Source organism: Theropithecus gelada, chromosome 2, assembly GCF_003255815.1.
Source record: "Theropithecus gelada isolate Dixy chromosome 2, Tgel_1.0, whole genome shotgun sequence".
NCBI classification, from domain to species: Eukaryota; Metazoa; Chordata; class Mammalia; order Primates; family Cercopithecidae; genus Theropithecus; species Theropithecus gelada.
This window is the reverse complement of record NC_037669.1, coordinates 103,953,839-103,978,382: the sequence shown is the minus strand read 5'-3', so window position 1 is coordinate 103,978,382 and position 24,544 is coordinate 103,953,839. Positions and strand designations below refer to the sequence as shown.

Below are 24,544 nucleotides of genomic sequence, written 5' to 3'. Positions count from 1 at the left end.
AAAAATCATCATCTGGCAAATACCACAGTAGTAATTTTCGTTGGCAACAATCACCAATGAATAGGAAAATCAGTGGGTAAACTATGATGGTAAAGAGCATATTTGTACCAGTATCAATGCACCTCTTCATCTGATACTTATTAATTACTGGGGGAAACCGGAAACTTCACAGAAGAGAAAACTGAAGATACTATCTCTACCAAGTGGTCAAAGTTAACATCCCTAGTAATGACACATATCAACATCATGTGCCACCTGATACAATGCCTGAAAAAGATGTATCACAGCCATATAAGTAAAATATTTAGGGATCCAGTGGTTTTGGACATGCAGCGACATCCCCTGAAAATAAACGACAAGTTATTGCATCTCACCTCTTACCATTAAGAAAGAAGCCCCATGCCTGGGAGGCCTCTTCAGATTCTAGAGGCGGTACTTAGTGATATTGCTCTGACCAATTTACCAGGTAACATGGAAGGCTGTCAGCTCTGAGTCACAGCAGGTATAAGATGCAATGCCGTATTGCTTGGGCCAAATGGTTGGGCAGACCCTATTGATATTAGTTATCTGTGGTGGAAGAATTCACCATGTGAAGCTGATGGCAAGCTCCAATAAGAGAATCATACTGTAGACCCCAGAGTCCTGGAGCAAGGCCATGCCATCTGCAGAGGAGACCTTAACACTACTTGAAAACAGCTCCCGGCATGCCGCTTCCCTAATAGAGACGGAGCATCTGACAAGTGACCATGTGGCCAAAGCTACCCAGCACGAGCTAAGTAGTGTCTAACCTACCAAGCCATAAAGTTGGCAAGCCTAACAGCAATCGTGATAATGGAAACAGTACATCTGGGATTAGCTGTGAGCAGGGCCGGAGGGTGAATGTAAGCTGTGCTAATAATAGACAGCCCAGACCCCATGGCATCTATCACTGCTGTATCAATGTCTCTCCCTTAGATGAAACCTGTGGCCACATGAAGTGTGCCTTACAGCCAAGCTGATGGAGGGAAAAAAGGGCTGAGATTGGTTCAAGGAAGTATAAGCTTGGTTTGGGGGTGCTAGCCAAAACTGGACTGCTGTGGCACTGTAGTCCCGTTCAGGGTGGTCCCAAAAAACAATGGTAAAGAGGAATCCTCTCATTAGACTGAACACACGGTCATTCACTTTGTGTGGGAAGAGAAATGGCCTGAAGCAGGAATATATAACTCAGGGCTATGAAAAATGACTAGGCCGGTTGGCCAGGGGCCTGAAAAGGGAAAGAATGTAAGACTGGGGACTGGGACAGAGCATGTAGTTGGACCTACGGGAGCAGGCATATGGAGTCAAGACCTTTGCAATGCATGTTAGTGCCCACTAGGGAGCACCTACCGTGGAAGAGGTACTTCACTCTGTGAAGATAGGGTTCCTTCCTTTAGGATGTGGTTAACACCCTAAATCAAAGACTTTTATATGAGTTGGTATCCCCAGTAGGAAGAATACATGGGCCCAGGAACCAAAGAGTAAGGTTGGGAAAGGTCCTGCATACCAGCATTCCCAGGGTCACACTTGGCAATTAATGCTTGTCATTGCTGCAACATTAGGCTCTGTGGGTCCAAAGGGCCTGCTTCCCAGAGGGAAACACTCGCACCGGGGGACATGGTAAGTGTCCCATCAGACTTTAAGCCTTAGCGGCTTCCTAGTCACCTTGGGCTTCTTTTGCCAAAAGACAAGAAGGCAAGGCCCCCATGCTAGCCAGGATGATTGACCCTGATTGTCGGGGGAGGTAGGGCTGCTGTTCCACGGTGAAGGCAGGGTGGAATAAGGTTGACACTCTGGTGATCTGTTGGGGGCTTTTCTTGGTGCTCTCCTGCCTACTTTTGATGGTAAATTGGTGAGTGTAGCAGCCATGGCTTGAGAACAGCAAAATGACCAGAAACTTGGGGATGATGGTTTGGGTCATCCTACCAGGTTAGGCACCTTGACTAGCAAAGGCAACAGTAAGAAGAGTATAAAATGAGTGACCTTGAGGCCAACTACCGCCATGCAGAGAATACACCACCCCTCTAGTCTTTATCTTGTAATTGGTGAAGAAACCAACCAGAATTCCAGAAGAGCTGTTCCCAGGTGGATTGGACTTATAAAAAGCCAGTAGATTTGATCAGTGCAAGATATGGACTGTAGAGGATGCACTGGTGTATCACCCAGATTTCTCCTTTCAGCGCCAAGGCCCCCGTTTCCTTGGCTGCCATGAATGTTGGCTGCTGACTGCTCACATCTGAGCCTTCTAGGAATTGCCCCTCACTGAAGGGAGCTTCTGGCATAAAAGGCTGAGGATCCTTGCCTCAGTTTGGGACAATTCAGAAGGCCTATGTCAGCTCCAGAACATCCTGGTAGAATTGGCTGAGGCCTCTGTTGCTTCTGCATTGCAGCTCAGCTCTTCTCTCTGCTCATTCCGGCTCCCTCACTCCCTTACAGGTGCTGTTCCCAAGAGCAGGCAAACAAACTTCCCATACACAAACACCTGTCACAGAATCTGTTTCCTAGGGAGCCTGACCCCAGGAGTCCAGAATTTTCTCCAAGCTCTTGACATGAGTTAGGGGTGTTTGCCCCTACATGCAATGGTTCAACTACGGTAGACGAGGGAGGATGAGGTAAAGCAGAGCTCCTACTAACCCTGCGTGAGCATAGAGGATAAGCAAGACATCAACCTTGGTGGTTTAAGTCACCTGAGATCTGATGGTTGTTTGTTACTACAGTACAGTCTAACTCTCCTGACTGATACAGAAACACAATGATTCTGCCTTTAACAATTTATAGATTCTGGTCTCCGTTCAGAAGTGGCCAATCTTAATGCATAAAGCAAATGTAGGTCTGCACTTAAGGCTGACAAACTAGAGTCAAGCTACAAAGAGTCAAATAGAGTCAAAGAGGCTAAGTGCCATCATTGGGGCCTTTTTTAAAAAAAAAATTTAAATTTAATTTTTTTTTGAGACAGTCTCACTCTGTTACCCAGACTGGAGTGCAGTGGCACAATCTCAGCTCACTGCAACCTTCACTTCCTGGGTTCAAGCGATTCAACCGCCTCAGCCTCCCAAGTAGCTGGGATTACAGTCATGTGTCACCATGCCCAGATAAAATTGGGGGTTTTCTCGAGCCTGACTGAGAGTTGCAGGATGGAACTCAAAGTTGCTTGGGGTGCTTGTTGGACAAGTCTGGAACATGGAGATGAATTACCAGACAGCAGGTCCTGGTTAGAATCGGTTGGCTAATTTACATGTGTTTTCAGGTCACTGCCAAGACCTTTTTGCAGGCAATCCAAATGGGTCTGGACTTAAGTGAGAAGTGAGTCACCAATGCCTGTATCAATGAGAAAAATAAAGATTAGTAATTCAGTGTTGGGTTCCATGTGTTTTTTTAGTGGGAGGCATGAATCCAAGACAAAGGCCTTGGCACTACACAGTGCATTCTTTGACAACAGCTCTTGTTAAGGACCTTTCCACGGAGTTTTAAGCAGTGCTTGTTGCTGATAAAAGTTGACCAGGCAGGGAGCCTTACATTATGGCCCTGTCTGTGTGGGTGAAATGTCTTGAGTCTGTGAATGATTTCTGACGCCCTTGTTAGTGTCCTGCAATACAACACAATGTTATCTGGCTTAGGAATGTGCTACTGGCCTTAGCTGCCGAGGAAGAAACCAGAGTATCATCTGCTAATAATTCACGAGAGTTAAGTTTTGGGAATTTGTTTGTTGTCTAATTAGAGCCATGGGCAGTACATCTGACCTCTTCAGTCCATTTTCTGCACAAGTCTTGGCCGGTTGATTATTTCTAATCCCGTTTTGATATTTTATTACTTCTGCTGACTACAGACAATGTGGGCATTGACAACACTAGATTCTGTAGGTTTTTACAACTTTAAGAACCAACCTATTGAATACATGTCCCTATGATGGTAGAGTATTTTAAACCTAGTAATGAGATTTTCTGGAGGTCTTTTGCTGATCACCATGGTGTCAGCCTTGGAACATAGATATGCTTCTACCCATTTTGAAGAGACATATAAATTACCAAAACGTTTCCATACCAATAGCATTTTCTTTATCTGGATAAATTTAGCTTGAATATTAATTATAAGTAGCCCCCAAGGAACAGAAGAAACTGCTTTCTTTTTCTTTTTCTTGGCAGTTCTCTCCTTGCTCCCTTCTTGGTTGTGAGCCTGATAAGTAGTTCCGCCCTTATTATACTGTTTGTCCAGACTAGAACATTTTGGAACATACCAGTTAAGTCTCGTGTTTCCTAACATCCCCTCTCTTTTCATGTGGATTTTGTCATGGGCTACATAAGCAAGGTGGAGGAGGCAATTAATTCCTTTCATGCCAATCAAGATATGGATGTAAAAGACACTGCCATCTCCAAAGGTTCTGTGCTGAGTCTGAGACCTTATCCAAAATCTTCTCAGCTGAGTTAGGAAGAAGACAAATGCAGTCTGAGAATAACCAAAAACCTTAGCTGTGCTCTTATTCAAAGCAAACATCTTTTTAGGTAACACGTCCCCAGAAATCTTAATTCCTCCAGAAATTCCTCCATTGTGATAAACTGCCCATGGACACAATATGGGTCAGACTCTGAAGAACTAAGTATACTCAGCTCAGGTAAGGGCAGCAAATTTGCTCCCCCAGGAGGCCAAGCACTGGTGCAACCTCCTGTGCAGAACAGATCGCATCCCAGAGATTAGTCCCGTTCTTTTTCTTTCTTACACCAACACTTCCCACAAAGTGTTAGGCACTGTGCTAAGCCTTTCACAACAGCCCTGAAGGGAGTATTAGCTCCATGGTACAGATAAGAGAGATCACAGAGGCCAAGAGGCTAAGTGAGTTGCACTGACTGACCCTGGATTTAGGCCCCGATCCGTCTGCCTCCAAAGCCTTTGCACCTCACCTCTCTGCTATAGCCCTTCCTTACTATGCACAATGGCCCCCTTTCTGCAGTACTAGTATGAGCAGGAGACAGGTTTCCTATCAACCTGTGCATCTAGGGATTACAGCAGCAGAAAAAGAAATATTTTATTCATCTAATTGTTTATTCATTCCCCAATCCATCCATTTAACAAATATTTGTTGAATTGTTACTACGTCCAACACTGAGCTAGATGCTGAGGTAGAGAGGTAAACACTGAGGAAATGAGACACTCAAAAAACAAACACACAAATGAATACATAATTACAAACTGTGATAAATTTGGGTAAAGAAAATTGTCTTCCCAGTGCATTGCCATCTGCAGCCGCAATATTGGAAAAGCAATTTCAGTTGTGTAGTCTGTGAATCAGAACTGAAAGAAACTCTGGTGCAGCACTGTTCAAAAGAAATATAATGCAAACGACATATATCAGGGTAAATTTTCTAGAAGCCACATTAGAGCCAGTGAAAACAAGGAAGTGAAATAATATAACTTATTTAACCCAATGTATCAAAATATCATTTTAACAAGTATCTCACTATTAATGAGGCATTTTGGGTTATTTATTCAGATTAGGTCTTCAAAATTCAGTGTGTGTTTTAGGTTTACAGCACATTTCAGTTCCAACTAGCCTCATCTGAAATGCTCAGTAGCCACATATTGACAGTGATTGCTGTATTGCATAGCACACCTTTACGGATACAGATAGTGCAACTTTTGCCCATAAGTCAGTGGTTTGCAACCTTTGCTGGCATGGAATTATCTCAATGCCAGTATCGTAGATTTTCATCTAATTGATGTGGGGGTAGAAGAAGGGGATTGCCTAGATATCAGTATATTTTATGTCTTCCCAGGTGATTCTAATGTATAATGAGGGCTGAGAACCACTGCTCTAAGCAGTAGCAGTTTTGTACCCAAAGTCTTCAAATTATGCAAGGTAACAAGCCTGAAGCCCCTTTAACCCAGGTAGATAATCTGCCCACCATCTTCTCTCCCCGCTGCAAGCTCAGCTCTTGTCCCAGACTCTAGGCCAATGACCTCAGCCTGGGAAGCTAGGTTGAGGAGCTCCAGGGCAGCCATGTTGCCCCATCATCACTTTGGCTGCCGGTCTCACTCTAACCTTTTTGCTCTGGCTCTGACAAATCTTCTGATTCCACCATTATTTTTTTTTTAATTTTATTAACAAGAATGAACTTGAATGATTCTGCCTTCGTCATTGGATTGTGCCCTGTGTCTAAGTCTCTCTTGCCTGCCTTCTGAGAAACTGCACAGTGTCTCTAGCCTTGTCAGTTCTCTCTCTGGTCCTCTGCTGTCCTATCCACTTGCCTTCTCTAAGACCTACTATGGGACTGTACCCTTTCTGTCACCTATTGGGACACTTACCACCACTTACCAGGTCCTTCTGATGCAGCAAACTCACTGTTCCTCCTTTTCCCCTCTTGCCAGGCCCCATTTCTCCGGATACCAGGTCCCACTGGCCTGACTGTTCTCTTCATCCCCCTCCTGACTTCTCTGAGCACCTGCTCCAGCTTCCCTCCATCACTCAATAACCCTGCCCTGTCCAGTCCACATCATAGCATCTTCAGCCCAGGCCCCTTTAGCATCCTGTCATAATGGCTCATTAATCTGTATCTAGGCATTTCAACCTGTCCAGGAAACAGGCAGCTCTGCTTGTTTCTATTTTTATCCCTCTCTCTTTTACTCTATTTTTTATTTTACTTTCTTTTTTCAGTCTCCTCTCCAGTTGCTTCTTCTCTGGGTCTGCCACCCCCAGAGGAGGGAATAGAAAATCTAATAAATAGTGGCGCAAACACGTTTCCCACACCAAACACAAGAGGTGTTTGTCTCTGAGCTAACTCACTGCCTGTGGCTGCTTCAGGGGCATGAATAGGGCTACAAAGCCAGCTGAGAAAATCCCTCCAGGAAATTTGATTTCAAGCTCACAGTTTTCCCTCACAGCCTCTTTCACAGGGGTCACACAAGTTTTTTTTTCTCCAAAAGTCCTGAGTATTGCTATCATCAGCCCTGGCAGTTCTGCTATGAGGGTATAGAGCCCTTGGCCGAAAAGTTAATAATTTCCATGCTATTTTGCAAAAGCTTACAGCTGGTGTCCCCAGAGTCAAACTTGTCAGATAAATAAAATTAAGGCTGTGAGGCTGTTAATCTAAAAATCTGCCATGATTCTATTTCCAACAGAGACTTAGGGGAAGATGAAGATAAAGAGAAGAATAATTTCTAAATCAGTTCATCACACACACGAAGGCCAGGACTTAGGAGGCTCTTTTGTGTGAGGGAGGGCAGGAGGGATGACTGTCTCAGCTGTGGTGAATTCCCACTGCTCCAGGCCACAAGGTGCAATTTCTGGAGCAGCTGGCCACTCTGGCTGTGTCCTTGGCCCTCTCCTAGAACTATTGTGCCATAACTTGGCCTGGCCATTGGACAAATGTGTGGTTTGTCTCTGGATCACTCAATCCTGTCCATTGACTTGAAATGCTAGAACTTAGCAGCAGCAATGGATGGGGTGAGCATTGCAGAACAGTAACATGAGGCCTGTGGAGTCCTGGGGGATGGATGGATGGATGGATGGATGGATGGATGGATGGATGGATGGGGGCTTACTATGCTGACCATGAATAGAATTTGTACTTCTCTCTTATGTATAGTCAGAGATAATATTTTGAAACATCAATTGATATACTTTTTGTCCCTGATAATATATTTTTATTTTTTGGCTTTTCCACCTAGTATCTTCTTCACAGGATTGCCATGAGAATTAAATGAGTTAATCTGGGAAAAGCTGTTTAGCTTTGGTATTAATTTACAGTAAGGGATCATTATATGGCAGCTATTGCCATTATCCTCCCCATTTGACGCTAATAAGTTGGTAGAACCTGCATTAGTCCTGCCCCACTAGAAAGCAGCTGCTGGCTTGAATTTCTTCAGACCCTCACTCTTCCCTTTTAGAGGGAGAACAGCACCACTGAGGCTTCCCAGCACCAGTGTAGACCAGCCCTTCCCTCCCTCAAGTGATCACACAGTCTGAGCTGGAAGAAAAATAGAGCTGTGTGTATGTCGGGGTTAGGGTTATAGAAGAGGTCTGCTCTTTTGGTTTTGAAAATTGTAACATATGGGAGAATTCCTCTGTGGTTTCTCAAAAAAATCTTATATGAATGGAAGCTCTCACTGTTCGTTTTAGGAGTCCAAGCCCTGTGACTCTGATGGTCCTTCAAACAGGAAAGAAATGCAGACCCAGGTGGGTACAGAAGAAGAGGCGGTAGTTTATCCTCCCTCAGCTCCTTTCATGGAATTGAGATAAACAGACCTGCAGTGATTTTCTGCAAATGGAGGGGTATCCCTTGCTCCCACCACCCCTGTACTCACTCCAAAGATCATTGTTTGCCCCAAATGTCAAATATAGTTCAAAAGGAAGCAGATCATAGCTGGAATCTGGCTCTGTTGGACACTAGCTGTGTCTTTTGGGCAAATTAATTCTCCCCTCCAAGTCCCTGAGCTGAGGGAGAAGAAAGAGAAAGGGCCATCTTTGAGAAACGGTGTTATTTGAGTTGAGTAGAAAGACGCTGGGAAATCAGCCTTTTTGGCTAGAGCCACAGTCAGTAACTCCTCCAGGGGTCTTCTAAGTCCAAAGCCCCCAAAGAGGGCTGAGCTGGGAGCAGACAGAGCCCTCTGTGGCTGTGCAGATGGAGACAGCTTGATGAGAGCCAAGCCTTCTTCTCCCCGTGTGCAATCTGCTGCTGATAGAGACAGCAAAGGCTGGAGCTTGGCAGAAAGGTGACTTGTCAAATAGGCGGCCTCCATGCATGCTTAAGACCTAGATTTTTTTTTCAAAAAGTACATATACTAACTCCAAGAGGACTGTCCTTGAAAGCAGAACAGCTGCTGCATTTTCTCTGTGAAGATGTCACCTGTAACTCTCACAACTTCTATTTTTCTGATGCTAGGCAACAATCATAACAAACCATTTTCACCAGTAAAAACTTGCATCTGCAATCACAGTTAATCTGCATGTTTTTAAAAACTGTATTTCAGAAAGGGTCTCCAGTCCTCCAACATAACATCCAAAACACTCGTTCTCTTGTGAGAGATGTAAACATGTAAGTGAGATAGATAAGGCATGCAGCTGGGATGAGATCCATTTATTATGAACACGTGGAGCAGTGGTGGGAGCAGTGAAATGGCAGAGAAGCCACGTGCCCCTTAAAGAACACCTCAAACATGGAAATTCAGCTTTGGGGAGCAACTAAATTAGTAAAAGTAAGATTTTTTTATATCATAAGATTTTTCTCAGGATTCCCTTTGATAAAGGGTTGTTCCGGATCTCTTACAATATAGTATGATTTTTAAAAAGCCCATCTGTTCGCAACGTGCAATGTTTGCAAAAGCACAGTGGTTGGTTTGTCTACAAGAAAGGAGGATCTACTGTTTATGTGAAAATGGCAAAGGCAACGTCCAGATGACTTGCAGAAGCACTTTTCCTGGAATTCTTAAGTCTATTTTCTAAGGGATTGTCCCAGTGAATCATTACTATGACCAGTACAACCGAGACAATTGTCAGCTTGTGCGTAAAGTGATGAGGAAGGAACAGGGGATATTTTGTCACATCAGCAACAAAGATGATGGAGGATGTCAGAGATGGACCAGGACTAGTGAAGCAAGCTTGTGTTAGAGCAAGACGGGGCTTCGACCTGGAGAGGGGTCATGGGCCCAGAACCAGACGGGTAGTTAAGAACCAAGGAATTCATGGAAGCCAAAGGATAAGGCAAAGCTGTGGTTCAGAATTCAGTAAAGAACCAGGGACTCAAATGTCCTGAGACTTCATGCAGGCAGAAAGCTGAGCTATAGGTAAAATGAAGGCTGGAGGGTTCCTCAGCTCCAGCCAAGGAACCTCAGGCCCTGTAGGCATGGAACAGATGAACCATATTTTAGAGGTATGGGATCACTTGCCTGGAAGGCAGAGCCAGAGGTTGGGCTGGAGACAAGGACTCACATGTAGTGGTTTATCTTTGGAAGCGGTGATGCCATAATGTCCAAAGAACAGGAAATTAAATTTTATTCTCTGCTGCCTCCCTGTCTATTTATACTCCCAAGATTTAATCTTTCTGTAATTCTTGTTACCTGAGTAAGGTACATAGCCAACTTGTCAGGTATCCAATAAGAGAGATAAGGTGCTTTTTCCAAAGCCACATCTACTGCATATTATTGGACTGCAGGGAGTTCCTCCAGGAAGGAAATTAAATCTCGAGGGCCTCAGCATTTGACTTGCCTTTTTCCTTCCTGCTGCTGCAAAGTTGCAGATGTGGTAACTGGTACCCTAGCTTGGAGAAGACCCACGTGGTCTCCACCAAGGAGGCACAGGAGACGGCAATAGTCTCTTCTGCCTGCCCCATGACCTTGGGATGTTGAAAACAAGTAAGGAAATAGGAATAGAGAGAGTGGCCCAAAGCGCTCCCTGCCTGCATCAAGCATTTTACCCAGAGTTATTCCTGAATACAGGTATCCTGAGCAGAATACCTAATAGGGAAAAGATGATTAAAGATCAAGTTCCTACGAGGAATTGTGCATATTTGGGCTAATGCAAGTGGGAAAGGGGGAGAGAGAAAGGAGAAGAGGCAAAAGGCCCCAGCCAAGGCAAACTACTGCAGATGTTTTGTTTTTCTGTGTCAGGTAGCACTGATATTATTATTTTTTTTTTACTTATAAAATATAATAGGAATAATAAATAGCAATATATGAATAGCAAGATAAATGTACAGATTACAAAATAACTTTTAGAGTCATAGTTATATTATATTATTTATTTATATATTTTTTGAGATGGAGTCTGGCTCTATCTCCCAGGCTGGAGTGCAGTGACATGATCTTGGCTCATTGCAACCTCCGCCTCCTGGGTTCAAGAGATTCTCCTGCTTCAGCCTCCCAAGTAGCTGGGATTACAGACGTGCGCCATCACGCCTGGCTAGTTTTCGTATTTTTAGTAGAGGCAGGGTTTCACCATGTTGCCCAGGCTGGTCTTGAACTCCTGACCTCAGGTGATCCACCCACCTCAGCCTGCCAAAGTGCTGGGATTACAGGCGTGCACCACCGCGCCTGGCCTAGTGTCATAATTTTGTATAAAACAATAAATAATAATACTTTATTAATATATGACCAATGATTGTTAAGATTTTTCTGGCTCGTTTTTCTGCAAACTCATTTATACTTTTAGCAATTTATTTTCCATTAATATCATTGAAGGCAATGTGAGTTGCTCTTGGCAAATGCAAGACTGGAAGTTGATAATTGATTCTTTTTAATTTTGAGAAGGGTCTGATGATGCAACTGGTACTGAGCTATTAAGAGTTTCTACAGACTATGGCAACAGACAAATTCATCAGATAAATTTCTGGTAAATTACTTTGAAATACATAAATTTTAGTATATCTAGAGCTGGTGATTCTCATGAAACAATTTTTCTAAAAAGATTTCACTCTTCATATAAATCAGTTTCATATAGTCTGAATTTAATTTTAAAGTAATTTTATACAATGGCATTTAAAATTTTCATCTAATATTTTCTGTAACTTGTGAAAGTCCTACAAGAAACCAAAAGTGGTTTCATGGTTTTATATAATACAGAACACCTGCTTATGCATTCTGTCACCATATCTTCAATTACAAAGGAAATGAGTTATAAAATTGTCCCCGTTATATTAAAAATTGGTTCACCTAACACTTTGTATGAAAATTATGTTCCTTTCCATTGAATGCAATAATCTTTAAATTTAATTTCTCTTCCAAGGCTGTGGACATTTTCTTTGCACTGTTGCAGCAGTTTTCAAAACCAGAGTCTAATCTCATTAAATAACTCCTGGCCGGGTGCAGTGGCTCACACCTGTAATCCCAACACTTTGGGAGGGAGAGGTCAAGAGATTGAGACCAGCCTGGCTAACATGATGAAACCCCGTCTCTGCTAAGAGTACAAAAATTATCTGAGTGTGGTGGCACGTGCCTGTAGTCCCAGCTACTCGGGAGGCTGAGGCAGAAGAATTGCTTGAACCCAGGAGGCAGGGGTTGCAGCGAGCCCTTGAACCCAGGAGGCAGAGGTTGCGGTGAGCCGAGATTGTGCCACTGCACTCCAGCCTGGAGATAGAGTGAGACTCGTCTCAACAACAACAACAAAAAAAGAACTCCTTGTGATGCTTTCTTGCAATATATATGGTTTTATTAATTTACAGACAAAGTTTACTGTCTGAGCTCTGGCATCAACTGGCTTGGCATTCAGGCCACATTAACATTTGTGCTGATGGTGCAGGGATGGTGCTAGGGTTTGAATATTTGTGTCCCCTTTCGAAATGTATGTTAAAATTTAACCCCCAATGCAATGGTATTTAGAGGTTGGGCCTTTAGGAGGTGATTAAGGCATGAGGGCAGATCTCCTGTGAGTGGAATTATCAACATTATAAAAGAGGTTCCAGCGAGCTGTTCGGCCCTTTTGCTCTTCCTCTCTTTCTCCCCATGAGGACACAGTGTTCCTCCCTTTTGTCCTTTTAACCCCCCTGCAATATGTGAGAACAAAGCAAGAAGGCCCTCACTAGACACCAAATGCTAGCCTCTTGATCTTGAACATCCCAGTCTCTGGAACTGTAAGAAATAAATTTCTGTTCTTCATAATTTACCCAGTTTCACGTATTTTGCTGGAACAGCACTACTGAACTAAGACAGAAGGGTTCTGGGGACAGGTAGGCAATGTGGCTGCCACCAGTGGTCCTGCCACCACTCTCGCGCAGAGTCCCCCCTCTCTCTCAGGGCCGTGGCTGTGTGGGCCACCACTGCTGCTCTGCTACTGCTGGACTGTCATCATTTTCCATCTCGGCCTGGGTCCTGCTGCGGGCTGCCAGGCCAACCACTTGGCATGCATGTGCCTCTGCCCACTGTGGCGGGGGACTCAGCCTATCTCATTGCCATCGGGCATCTCCTCTGCTCCCACACACTGTCCTATCTGACTTCATTAACAAAACACAAGAGTCAGATAAAAATGATAAGATAAGCAAATTCACAGCAGCAACGGCAGAGTGTTAAAACAAGCACAGGGCCCCTTGTGAGGGTGGGCCTAAGTGATGGCACAGGCTACATTCCCATGAAGCCACCCCTGCTTGTGGGACAGGGTCAGCCATGTGATGGGGGCCCCATGCTGGACTTAACACGTCTGGGCATGCATAACTGAGTAGTAGGGTAAATCCTCTACATCAAATTTCTGTTTTTCCTATACAAAAAAGCACAAAGAAGTGTGTGCTTCACAAGGGACTGGGTTGGGAGAAAAAGAAGTGCCCATTCCTGGACCCCAGCCCAGTCCTGAGGATGGGCATCTGACTGAACCCTTTGCAGAGTGAGGTTGCAAGCAGAAGCTGAAGCAGCCATTTCTCTCAAGGGCCCTGTGAATGTGGAGAAGCCTACAGGGATGCTTGGGAGCTCGGGTGACTGCATGGCACAGAGTCTCCCACAGCTCTGAAGAGCAGTAAGCCAGGTACTGGACGACTGAGCACTCCGGAAAGACCCAGTTGGCCTGGTCCCTCAGGGCAGCAGCACTGGGAGGCACCACCACAGCTTTTCACTGTGGAGATCAGCAGCAGCAGGTACGGCAGCATCCTGATCTCACAGGCCTTCCTGCTTTGCACGGAAGAGCCAGGCAGGAGAGGAGCAAGACCTGTAGAAGCCCGAGTGATAGAAGACTACTCGTGAGCTGGTGTGAGTCATGCTCAGCAAAGGGGGAAGAACAGGTAAAATGAGGTTAGAATCATTTCTGGGACTCTGTTTGTAACCAAGGATCCTAGGGAAGACTGGTTACAGATGTGATCTTGGTGTTGAGCACTAAAGGCCCAAGATGGACCGGCTGTATGAAGGTCGGCTGTGTGAGTAAGTAGCGGGGAGATACCTTTTGACCTCGTGGGAAGAGGAGAAGAGACATTCTAACTGTAAAAGCTGCCCAGCGAAGGCATGGGCTACTTTGAACCAGTTCCAACGCAGATTCTGGGAATCGTGGGGAGAAGACGTAGGAAGAGAGTGGGAGTAAGGAGAGGGAATGTTTTTCAAAGTGCTGCTGGAGGGACTACTTGCACTGGCAACATTTTGACCGAAGGGTGTTGAAACGCAGACTCCTGGTCTCCACAGAAATTCTAATTCGGTGAGTCTGAATATGCCTGGGAATTTGCATCATTGACACACACCCCTGACATTTCTAATGTGCACTAAAGTTTGAGAACCACTCTACTAAGGTCTTTGCAGCTGTAAGACTTGATGCCTCTATATCTCAGCACTTTTCTTTGACACATGCCTCTAGCATTTCTATGTACATTAAAGTTTGAGAACCACTACACTAAGATCTTTGCAGCTATAAGACTTGATGCCTCTGCGTCTCAGCACTGTTCTCCCTGCCCTTACAATAACGATGGCAGACAGAATCCCCGAGTCTATAATCCACTCAGGTCCCCCATGCCTCCATATGAGATACTACAAAAATGAGCAGAAGACAGAGTGAGTCTCCTACTAATATTTTTTAGCATAAATTAAATTTTATTTTCACGAAATCCTTCAGCAGTTTTTCAGAATCTGACTTTGCGATCCAAACAACCCAAGCACTAAAAGGCACAGGCACTGAATAAGACTATCTCCTTGAAAAAATTTCAGTTGGGTTCCTCTGAGCCTTCTTCTCAACTGGGCTCAACCTTCTGTGTGCTTCTTTCCTGAGTCCCTCCTACCGCTGATACACCTATTGGAATAGTCTTGCATACAGTCTTCTTTGCAGGACTGTATTCAAGTCTGAACAAGCATCAGAATAATTTTTTTCTTTAACAGGTATGGTGTCATGACCCAGACAGGATCAGAGTCATCATTGGATCCCCAGGCCTCTCACCCAGGACCCCAGATGCCCACCTTTGAAGCTTTCATCTTCACTCCTGACTGACTGATTGGGGCTCCACTGGTGAGCCTGACTCCTGATCCAATCCAGGGCTCCAGATGACAGTCTGTTGAAGAATGGGCAGCACAGATTATGATCCTTGAGATTCTGAGTATACTCTTGAAGCTGGGTTAGTGTTCTAGGCTTCTCTGCTTGTAAGAACTGGGCTATAATCCCAGGCAAACAAAAGGCTGGGTTGGAATTTCAGGTTTTTCTGTAAGAAAGAGGCTGAGTTAGATTCCCAGGCTTTTCTGTTTTAAGATGTAGAGCTGGGATTAGAGTGCCAGGCTCCATTGCTTGTGAGGTATCATGAGTTATGAACATGGGAGCTTCTCAGTTGACTGAACCTCACTCCAACCTCCTTCCGAAACCCCTACTGACTATGTGCTCCCCCGTTTAGGCACTAACTCTGTCTGCTTCCCTTCTCGTTGATATGATTTTACTAAGGACAGTTTGGGACTTCCCTAAAGTGGCATCTCTAAGACCTCTCTCTTCCTTTTGCTTTCATTCCTCCTTCCATTTTTGATATGTCCTCCTTTAAACTCCCACCTCCTCCATATTTTTGTTCAGCCCTGCCAGACTTTTCCCTTTCCACTCCAGGCTCTCAACTACCTACACTCACTGGAGCCCCATTGGAGACTCTATGGGACTCAAGCGCCTCCAAAAGCAACTACATTATCTTAAAAATGTCCTCCATAATATTGGTAAAAAATATTTTTGCTCTCATATTGGTCAGGTAGCAACTTGTTCCATTCATCAAAAACACAATTTGGATAAAAAAATTAAAGTTCTGTAAAGACGAGAGCCAGTCTTTCATATAAACCAGTGAGTTCTGTATTACTGTGTTTACCTGACTCATGGCTACAATTTTGGAATGGAAGCTATAAGGTCTCCATTTGCATCTATCTGTATTTTATATATGAACACATGTATGTTATGTATATGTGATATTTTCCTACCTCCTGATGGCATTACCCAATTAATTTATAAAACCCTATAAAGAAACTCTATTCTGTTAGTCTTAGGGACAAATTGCTTATATCAATTAAATATTTATAAAGCTCTCAGAAATATAGGAATTAACCCCCAATTTTTTTTTAAGTTCATGTGACTTTGGGAAGTATTTGTTAGATAAAACTGGTTTAAAATTGTTGATTCAATAAAACAGCTGTCTTCTGAGTTATCACATGTATTAAATTCATGTGAGTAGAATAAAAATTTTATAAATGAACTTTTGGACAATAGTTACATTTTATAATAACTGCCTAAAAATGGTTTCCGAAATCTTTTTGGTAACTTGCAACCTTAAAATTATGCTAAGTAATTGATATTCATTAAATATCTAGAGTATTTCTAAGCCAGATAAACCACTGAAAATTTATTGCTAAGAATAGGTTTAATTTTATATATTTTTGGCTTCTTATTTTTATATGGTATAGAGAGGCTAAATATATTTAGGTCTGTTAATAAATATTCTTTTGCCACATTAAAACAATTGTACTATAAGGAAGTACATACCTATAAAAATTGTGAGATGGTATATTCATAAAATTTGCTGATCTGCTATAGAATGTTGGTACATGATGGACAACTCACAATTGTCTATAACCTAGTTTTTTCTGTTACCAAAAAAAGAGGTTACTTATGGGTAAAAATTTTAACCAACATGTGTAAATAAAACTACTAGAACTAATATAGGTAAAGGGAAATGACTTGCAAGCACAATTTGCAAAATAGGAAGAAAATGTTTATGGGAAAAATAAAAATAACTGTCTTAGAGTGAAATGACTGGCTGTTCCAGAATGAGAAAGAGGAAAACATAGAACAAAATGAAATAGATATAAAAAATTGTAAAGGGAATATTGGGTCAGAGCAATTAGGCAAGACAAACAAACAAAGGGCATCCAAATTGGAAAGAAAGAAGTCAAATTAGCCTTGTTCGCAGATGACATAACCTTAGACCTAGAAAAACTGAAAGACTCCACTAAAACACCGATAAAACTAATAAACAAATTCATAAAGTTTCAGGACACAAAATCAACATACAAACTGAATACAGTGGCTCACATCTGTAATTCCAGCACTTTGAGAGGCCAAGGTGGGTGGATTGCTTGAGCCCAGGAGTTTGATACCAGCCTGGGCAATATAGCAAAACCAAGTCTCTACAAAAATATTTAAAAATTAACCATGTGTGGTGGCATGCACCTATAGTCCTGCCTACTTAAGAGGCTGAGTTTGGGAGAGTTGCTTGAGCCCAGGAGATCGAGACTGCAGTGAGCCATGACTGTGCCACTACACTCTAGCCTGGGTGACAGAACGAGACCGTGTCTCAAAAACAACCAAACAAAAATGCGAATACCCAAATCAGTAGCATTTATATACCCAATAACGAACAATTTGAAAAAGAACTCAAGAAAGCCATCCCATTTACAGTAGTTACAAAAAATATAAAATATCTGGGAATCCATTTAACCAAATAAGTGAAAAATCTATATAAGGAAAACTGTAAAACTCTGATGAAAGAAATGGAAGAAGACACCAAAAAAGAAAGATATTTTATATTCATGGATCAGAAAAATTAATATTGTTAGAATGACAATACTCAAAGTAATTTACAGATTCAATGCAATCCCTATCAAAATACCAATGTTATATACCTACTATGTACCCACAAAAATATTTTTAATTTTTTTAAAAAAATAAAATAAAACAACATGCTTCACAGAAATAGAAAAAACAATCCTAAAATTTATATGAAACTACAAAAGACCTCAAATAGCCGAAGCAGTTCTGAGCAAAAAGAACAAAGCTGGTGGTGTCACAGAACCTGACATCAAAATTTACTACAAAGCCACAGTAACCAAAACAGCATGGTACTGGCATAAAAACAGACACGCAGACCAATGGAACAGAATAGAGAACCCTGATATAAATCCACACATTTAAAATCAAGTCATCTTTGACAAAGGCACCAAGAACATACAATAGGGAAACGACAGTCTTTTCAACAAATGATACGGGGAAAACTGGATAATTATATGCAGAAACATGACCATAAACTCCTATCTCTCACCACATGAGCAAATCAAAATGAATTAAAGACTTAAATCTAAGACCTGAAACTATGAAACTGCTAGAAGAAAACACAGGGGAAATGCTCCAGGACACTGGTCAGGGCAGAGATTTCCTGTGTAAGACCTCAAAAGCAAAGGGAACTAAAACAAAAATAGGCAACTGCGATTCTATCAAGCTAATAAGCTTCTGCACAACAAAGGAAACAGTCAACAAAGTGAAAGGAAGATACAAAATGGGAGAAAATATTTGCAAACTATCCATCTGCAAGGGATTAGTAACCAGAATATATAAGGAGCTCAAACAACTCAATAGCGAAAAACAAAATATCTGATTAAAGAATGGGCAAAAGATCTGAACAAACTTTTTTTTTTTTTTTTTTTTTTTTTTGGGTGAGACAGAGTTGTGCTCTGTTGCCCAAGCTAGAGTGCAGTGGTGTGATCTTTGCTCTGCAGTGAACGGACATTTTTCAAAAGAAGATATACAAGTCGCCAACAGCTATATGAAAATAAATGCTCAATTCAACATCACTAATCGTCAGAGAAATGCTAATAAAAATAACAATGAGATATCATCTCACTCTACTCAAAATGGCTTGTATCAAAAAGACAGGCAATTAACAGATGCCAGTGAGGATATTATGAGGAGATGCTCATAATTCCATGGAAAATGGTAACCCTCATACTTTGTTAGTAGGAATACAAATTCCTAGTATAACCACAATGGAGAACAGTATAAAGGCTCCTAAATAAAACTAAAAATAGAATTACTATATGATCCAGCCATCCCACTATCGAGTATATGACCAAAAACAAGGGAATCATTATGTCCAAGAGATATATGTGTACTCTCATGTTTATGGCAGCACTATTCACAATAGCCAGAATATGTAATCAGTCACAGTGTCCATCAGTGGATGAATGGACAAAGAAAATGTGGTATATATACACAGTGAAATATTATTCAACCATAAAAAAGAATAAGATCCTGTCATTTGCAGCAACACAGGTGGAACTATAAGCCATTATGTTAGGTGAAATAAGCCAAGCACAGAAAGATAAATATTTCATGTTCTCATTCATATGTAGGAGCTGAAAACATGTATTTCATGAAGATAGGGAGTAGACCGGTGGTTATCAGAGGCTGGGAAGGGGAGGGGGAAGGAGGAGGTGAAGGGCAAAAAAATTATATATATATATTTAAAAACATATATATAAATGTACTTATTACCACTGAACTATACATTTAAGATGGTAAATATAGCAAGTTATATATGTATATTTTACCTCAGTAAAAGTAAATTTTAGAAAGAGATATTGGAAAAGAAATCTTACCTTGTGCAATCAAAACTGGGTAAGAGCAAACAGATTTATAAAGTTTTTAAAAAATGGGCTTCAGTAAAAGAGCTAAGCCTTTTTTTTTTTTTTAAATAATTGTCTTTCTACGTATATTTACTTTTGAATTCTTTTACTATTGCTTTGGTTAAATTGGTAACTAAGTATTGTTTCACAGTGGCCTAGAGTTCTGTTTAGTTAACTATTCAAACCTCTTGATATTTTTGACAATTTGGCCTTCCCAAAATAAAATCCTAAATGGAATCTTGATCTCGAACTGAACTTGAGATTTCTCAGGGGGCCCCTGCAAAATCTCAAAGAATTTGTTCTTTCACTTTCTAAAAACAGAAAAGTTAAAAAATAATTAGGTTTATTTGGTATATTGAATTGCATGAAAAGCATTGTTACATAAAGAGATGCTTAACCTTCCCTGTGTTATATTTGTGTGGGTCAATGTTATCAATATAAATAGTTCAGAAATTGTATGAAGTTCATAGAAATCTGTCATTGTCCTTGCTGTTCATAATATGTACTGGAAAACTGTTATCAATCATAATTCCATCATTTTAATATTTAAAATGTTGCATGCCACAGAGACAACTGAATTTCCTTGTCATTTGCATATTTTTTATTATGAACTCTCATCAGATCTTTAGCCATGGTCATTTTAGGCCTTTTGTCATTCACAGATATTTTTGTTTTACTCTGATTCTTCTCTGAAAGCATTTGCAACCAGCTACAGGCCAGCATGCTTCATTTTCAGCAATAAGGAATTGTCTCAGAGACAATGGAAAGGACTATGTCAAGTACTCTGGGCTACAGGATTCTGATAGCATTGCTCACATAACTTTAAGACCATAGCACTGGACTAAGTAAGAACTTCCAGAACTCTAGTGGAGAAGCTTATGGGTTCATAAAACTGCTAACCTAAGTGCTGTGGACTGATGTTTGTATCATATCCAAAGTTCATACGTTGAAGTCCTAATCCCCAGCACGGCTGTATTTGGAGATGGGGCCTCTAAGAAAGTAATTCAGGTTAAATGAGTCATAGGATGGGGCCCTGATCAAGTAAGATTAGTGTTCTTATAAAAAAGAAACACTAGAGAGTTCATGCTCGTCGCTCTCTCTCTCTCCACATTTACACAAAGAAGAGGTCATGTGAGCACACAGTGAGAAGGTGGCCATCTGCAGCCCAAGGGGAGAGCCCTCATCAGATGCCAATCATGTTGGCACCGTGATCTTGGATTTTCAGTCTCCAAACTGTGAGAAGTTTCCCTTGCTTATACTGCCCAGTCTGTGGCATGTTGTCACGGCAGCCTGAGTAGACCAATACAACTAAGATCAAGCAGAACAAGAATTAATTACATGAAACAGAACAAACTGAAGAAGAATAGTTATGGCTTTTGTTTGAAATACTGTTGCTGGATTTAAGGAAGCCCTTTCTCTTTCCTCTGAAGCTGTCTGTAACTCATTAACAGAGTATGCTTTTGTAAACAGAACGAAATATTTACCTTTTATTCCTGCCTAGACTTTCCAGAATTTGGAAAGTCATATTGAGTATTCTTATTTTCATGGTAATATAATTATTTGCAGAGATGCAGTCAGAGTCTGCTCTCCTTGAACAGTTCAGAGGCTCCTCAGAAAACTCAAAATAGAGCTACTATATGATCCAGCAATCCTACTGCTGGGTATATACCCAAAAGAAAGGAAATCAGTCTATCAAAGAGATACCTGCACCCCCGTGTTTGTTGCAGCACTATTTACAATAGCCAAAATTTAGAAGCAACCTAAGTATCCATTAACAGATGATTGGATAAAGGAACTGTGGTACATATACACAATGGAGTATTATTTATCCATTAAAAAGAATGAGACCCTGTCATTTGCAACAACATAGATGGAACTAGAGCTCATTATCATAAGTGAAATATGCCAGGCACGGAAAGACAAATGTCACATGTTCTTACTTATTTGTGGAATCTGAAAATCAAAACAGGCTCGGCACAGTGGCTCACGCCTGTAATCCCAGCACTTTGGGAGGCTGATGCGGGTAGATCAGTTGAGGTCAGGAGTTCAAGACCAGCCTGACCAACATGGTGAAATCCTGTCTCTACTAAAACACAAAAATTAGCCAGGCATGGTGGTGGGCATCTGTAATCTCAGCTACTTAGGAGGCTGAGGCAGGAGAATCACTTCTACCCAGGAGGCAGAGGTAGCGGTTAGCTAAGATCATGCCACTAAACTCCAACCTGAGCAACAGAGTGAGACTCCCTCTCAAAAAAATAAATAAATAAATAAATAAATAAATAAATAATAAAAACAATTGAACACATGAAGATAGTACAAGGATGGTTATCAGAGGCTGGGAAGGGTAGCACGAGAATGATGGGGGGAGGTGGGGATGGTTAATGGGTGAAAAAAAAGAATGAATGAATGAATACCTAGTATTTGATAGCACAACAGGGTGACTATAGGCAATAATAATTTGATTGTACACTTAAAAATAACTAAAACAGCATAACTGGATTGTCTGCGACACAAAGGATAAATGCTTGAGAGGATGGATACTCCATTTTATATGATGTGATCATTATGCATTTCATGCCTGTATCAAAACATCTCATGTACCCCCATAAATATAGATATATATACACACAGTATGGACCCATGAAATAAAAATAAAACGAATATGTTCTCTTTATAAGATGTAATTGGACACATTGGTTATATAACAAAGGCTTTGACTATAATGTTATATTTGAAAATGATACATAGATTCAGATATGACCAGACAGTTTTAAGAAATCAAGGCTGACTGTATGGAGCCTACAAAAACCCTCTTAGGAAAACCTGACTTGGGCCGCGCACAGTGGTTCATGCCTATAATCCCAGCACTTTGGGAGGCCAAGGCAGGCAGATAACCTGAGGTCAGAAGTTTGAGACCACCCTGACCAACATGATGAAACCCTGTCTCTACCAAAAATACAAAATTAATTGGGCGTGGTGGTGCATGGCTGTAATTCCCAGCTACTTGGGAGGCTGAGGCAGGAGAATTGCCTGAACCCGGGAGGTGGAGGTTGCAGTGAGCCGAGATTGTGCCATTGCACTTCAGCCTGGGCAACAAGAGCAAAACTCCATCTAGAAAGAAGAAAGAAAGAGAGAAAGAGAGGAAAGAGAGAGAGAGAGAAAGAAAGAAAGGAGGGAGGAAGGGAGGGAGGGAGGGAGGGAGACTTGTCTTGGTACCTGGCTTACAGTGTTTGCAGCCATAGAGGTGAACAAGGAAGGCCACTTCCCAGCAGACCCAGGAAATTTTGGGGACCTCAAGAAGAGGAATTAACCCAAATCTATAGGTATTGCCAGTAAAATCTGGTAGGGAGTTCCTGGCTTGGCTGTCTGGTCTTGAGAAGCATTTTAAAAGTCTTATCTGAGATTCGTCATAGAGATGTCCAACAAAGAAAACTTCAAAAGGTCTACGTGATCGGTTACCATTCTTATTTCACTTATCTAAATAATCAGGCCAAATCTAATAAGATTTGACTTATTTCTCAAGCAAGAATAATCTTAGTTTGGCTATCTTTAATCAGAAATGGGACTGATCATAGAGAACGTTTTGCGTTTCAGTGAAAAAATAGCACAACCTTGTGTGTTATCAGATTCTGGTCCTGTTTATTGCCTTGAAGGTTTTGTTATCCACCTGTAACTGGATTCTGCTGTCAGGTATGTTTTACACTCTTTCATCCACATCTTTCACCATCTACACAGAGAAATAACCATGACTGTGACCCTCACGTCTATGCCATCACCAAAGACATTCACACTGCAAACAAGGAAACCCGTCAGCTTGCCAGTGCCGTCCTCGCTCCACCATCTAAAGATGTCTCGAGTCCAACATGTAGCAATCTTGGCTGCCCTCTGGACTCAGAAACTGGGTTTATTGTCTGCTCCAACCACTCATCTTTGTACTGCTTTTTATTTTCATAGAAATTTTCTCTTTAGATATTCTCTCCTATCAAATCTCTACACATGCTTCAGATAGTCCTTAATGAATAAAGGCAACAGAACAAGGAACAGACTTACATTGTTCAGAGGAAAGAAAGATGTCCTTTCCTTGCACAAGAGGAAGGATGGACAAAAACTCTCAAAACTCTCTCCTTATTCAGACCTCAGTGAAGTGCCTCTGAGCCCTCTTCTCAACTAGGCCTCAACCTTGGGCCTCAGTTTCTGCAAGAATCATGGTAAAGTGGTTTAGCGACCATCTGGACTCTTTTTTCTGGACCCAACAAGTCAGGCTGGAGGGACACCCTTTGCCACTGGCCTCTGGAGATGCCAGGGCAGCAGGTCATTGGAATGAGAGGTAGCCCAGCTCATTAAAACCTGAGTTTCCCTTGAGATTCCATCCCCTGCAGGAGGACCCAGAATAGGGCGGATAAAATCAGATTAACGCAGATCACAGGGCTGTGCCTGCTTTGTGGAATTAAATACTTTCTCCAGATCTGTCGCTCTCATTTGTGGGCTGAGGAGGAATAGCCGTGGGGAGCCCTGGGACTCCTCTTTTCCCAGACTTTGTACTAACCGGTTGTATGACCTACAGGCAGGCCCTTTAGGCACAGAGGTTTGGGACATATGATCTCTTAGATTCCTCCAAATCGTTCTTCCTGGGGCTTTGTCTCCCCACTCCTGCCCTCCTCACCAGCCTCATCAAAAGTTTGTACCATTTGTTGTTGCTCAGACTCATTCCCAGTGGCTCTCTCCCCTGCTGCTCCAGCTGGTCTCTTGCATGGTGTGAAACCTTTTATAAGGTGCAAAGTTTCTGTAGTCAACCAGGTGGCAGGAGGGAGGCAGTTATTACATTTGTTTCCTCCTTCTCCTGCACTTTGCTCAAAAAGCCTCTTCTAATTTTTTTTTTCTTCCCAGTTTTTCAGATTTTACTTAAAATTTGTTTGATTGTGGCCAGGCACGGTGGCTCACGCCTGTAATCCCAGCACTTTGGGAGGCCGAGGCGGGTGGATCACTTGAGGTCAGGAATTTGAGACTAGCCTGGCCAACATGGTGAAACCCCGTCTCTACTAAAAATCCAAAAATTAGTTGGGACACGGTGGTGGGGGCCTGTAGTCCCAGCTACTTGGGAGGCTGAGGCAGGAGAATCTCTTGAACTTGGGAGGCGGAGGTTGCAGTGGGCCAAGATTGCGCCATTGCACTCCAGCCTGGGTGACAGAGTGAGAGTCCGTCTCAAAAAAAAAAAAAAAAAAAAAAAAAA

At 42.1% G+C, this 24,544-nt stretch overlaps 1 long non-coding RNA gene across 1 annotated transcript in view; it reads right to left on the bottom strand.

Annotated features, from left to right (window-relative positions):
- LOC112619517 overlaps positions 1-24,544 on the bottom strand; it is a 39,154-nt gene that overhangs the window by 8,213 nt on the left and 6,397 nt on the right. Inside the window, exon 3 of the long non-coding RNA XR_003118240.1 lies at positions 14,857-15,095. This is a non-coding gene — a long non-coding RNA (uncharacterized LOC112619517). The remainder of the gene's footprint in view (positions 1-14,856; positions 15,096-24,544) is intronic.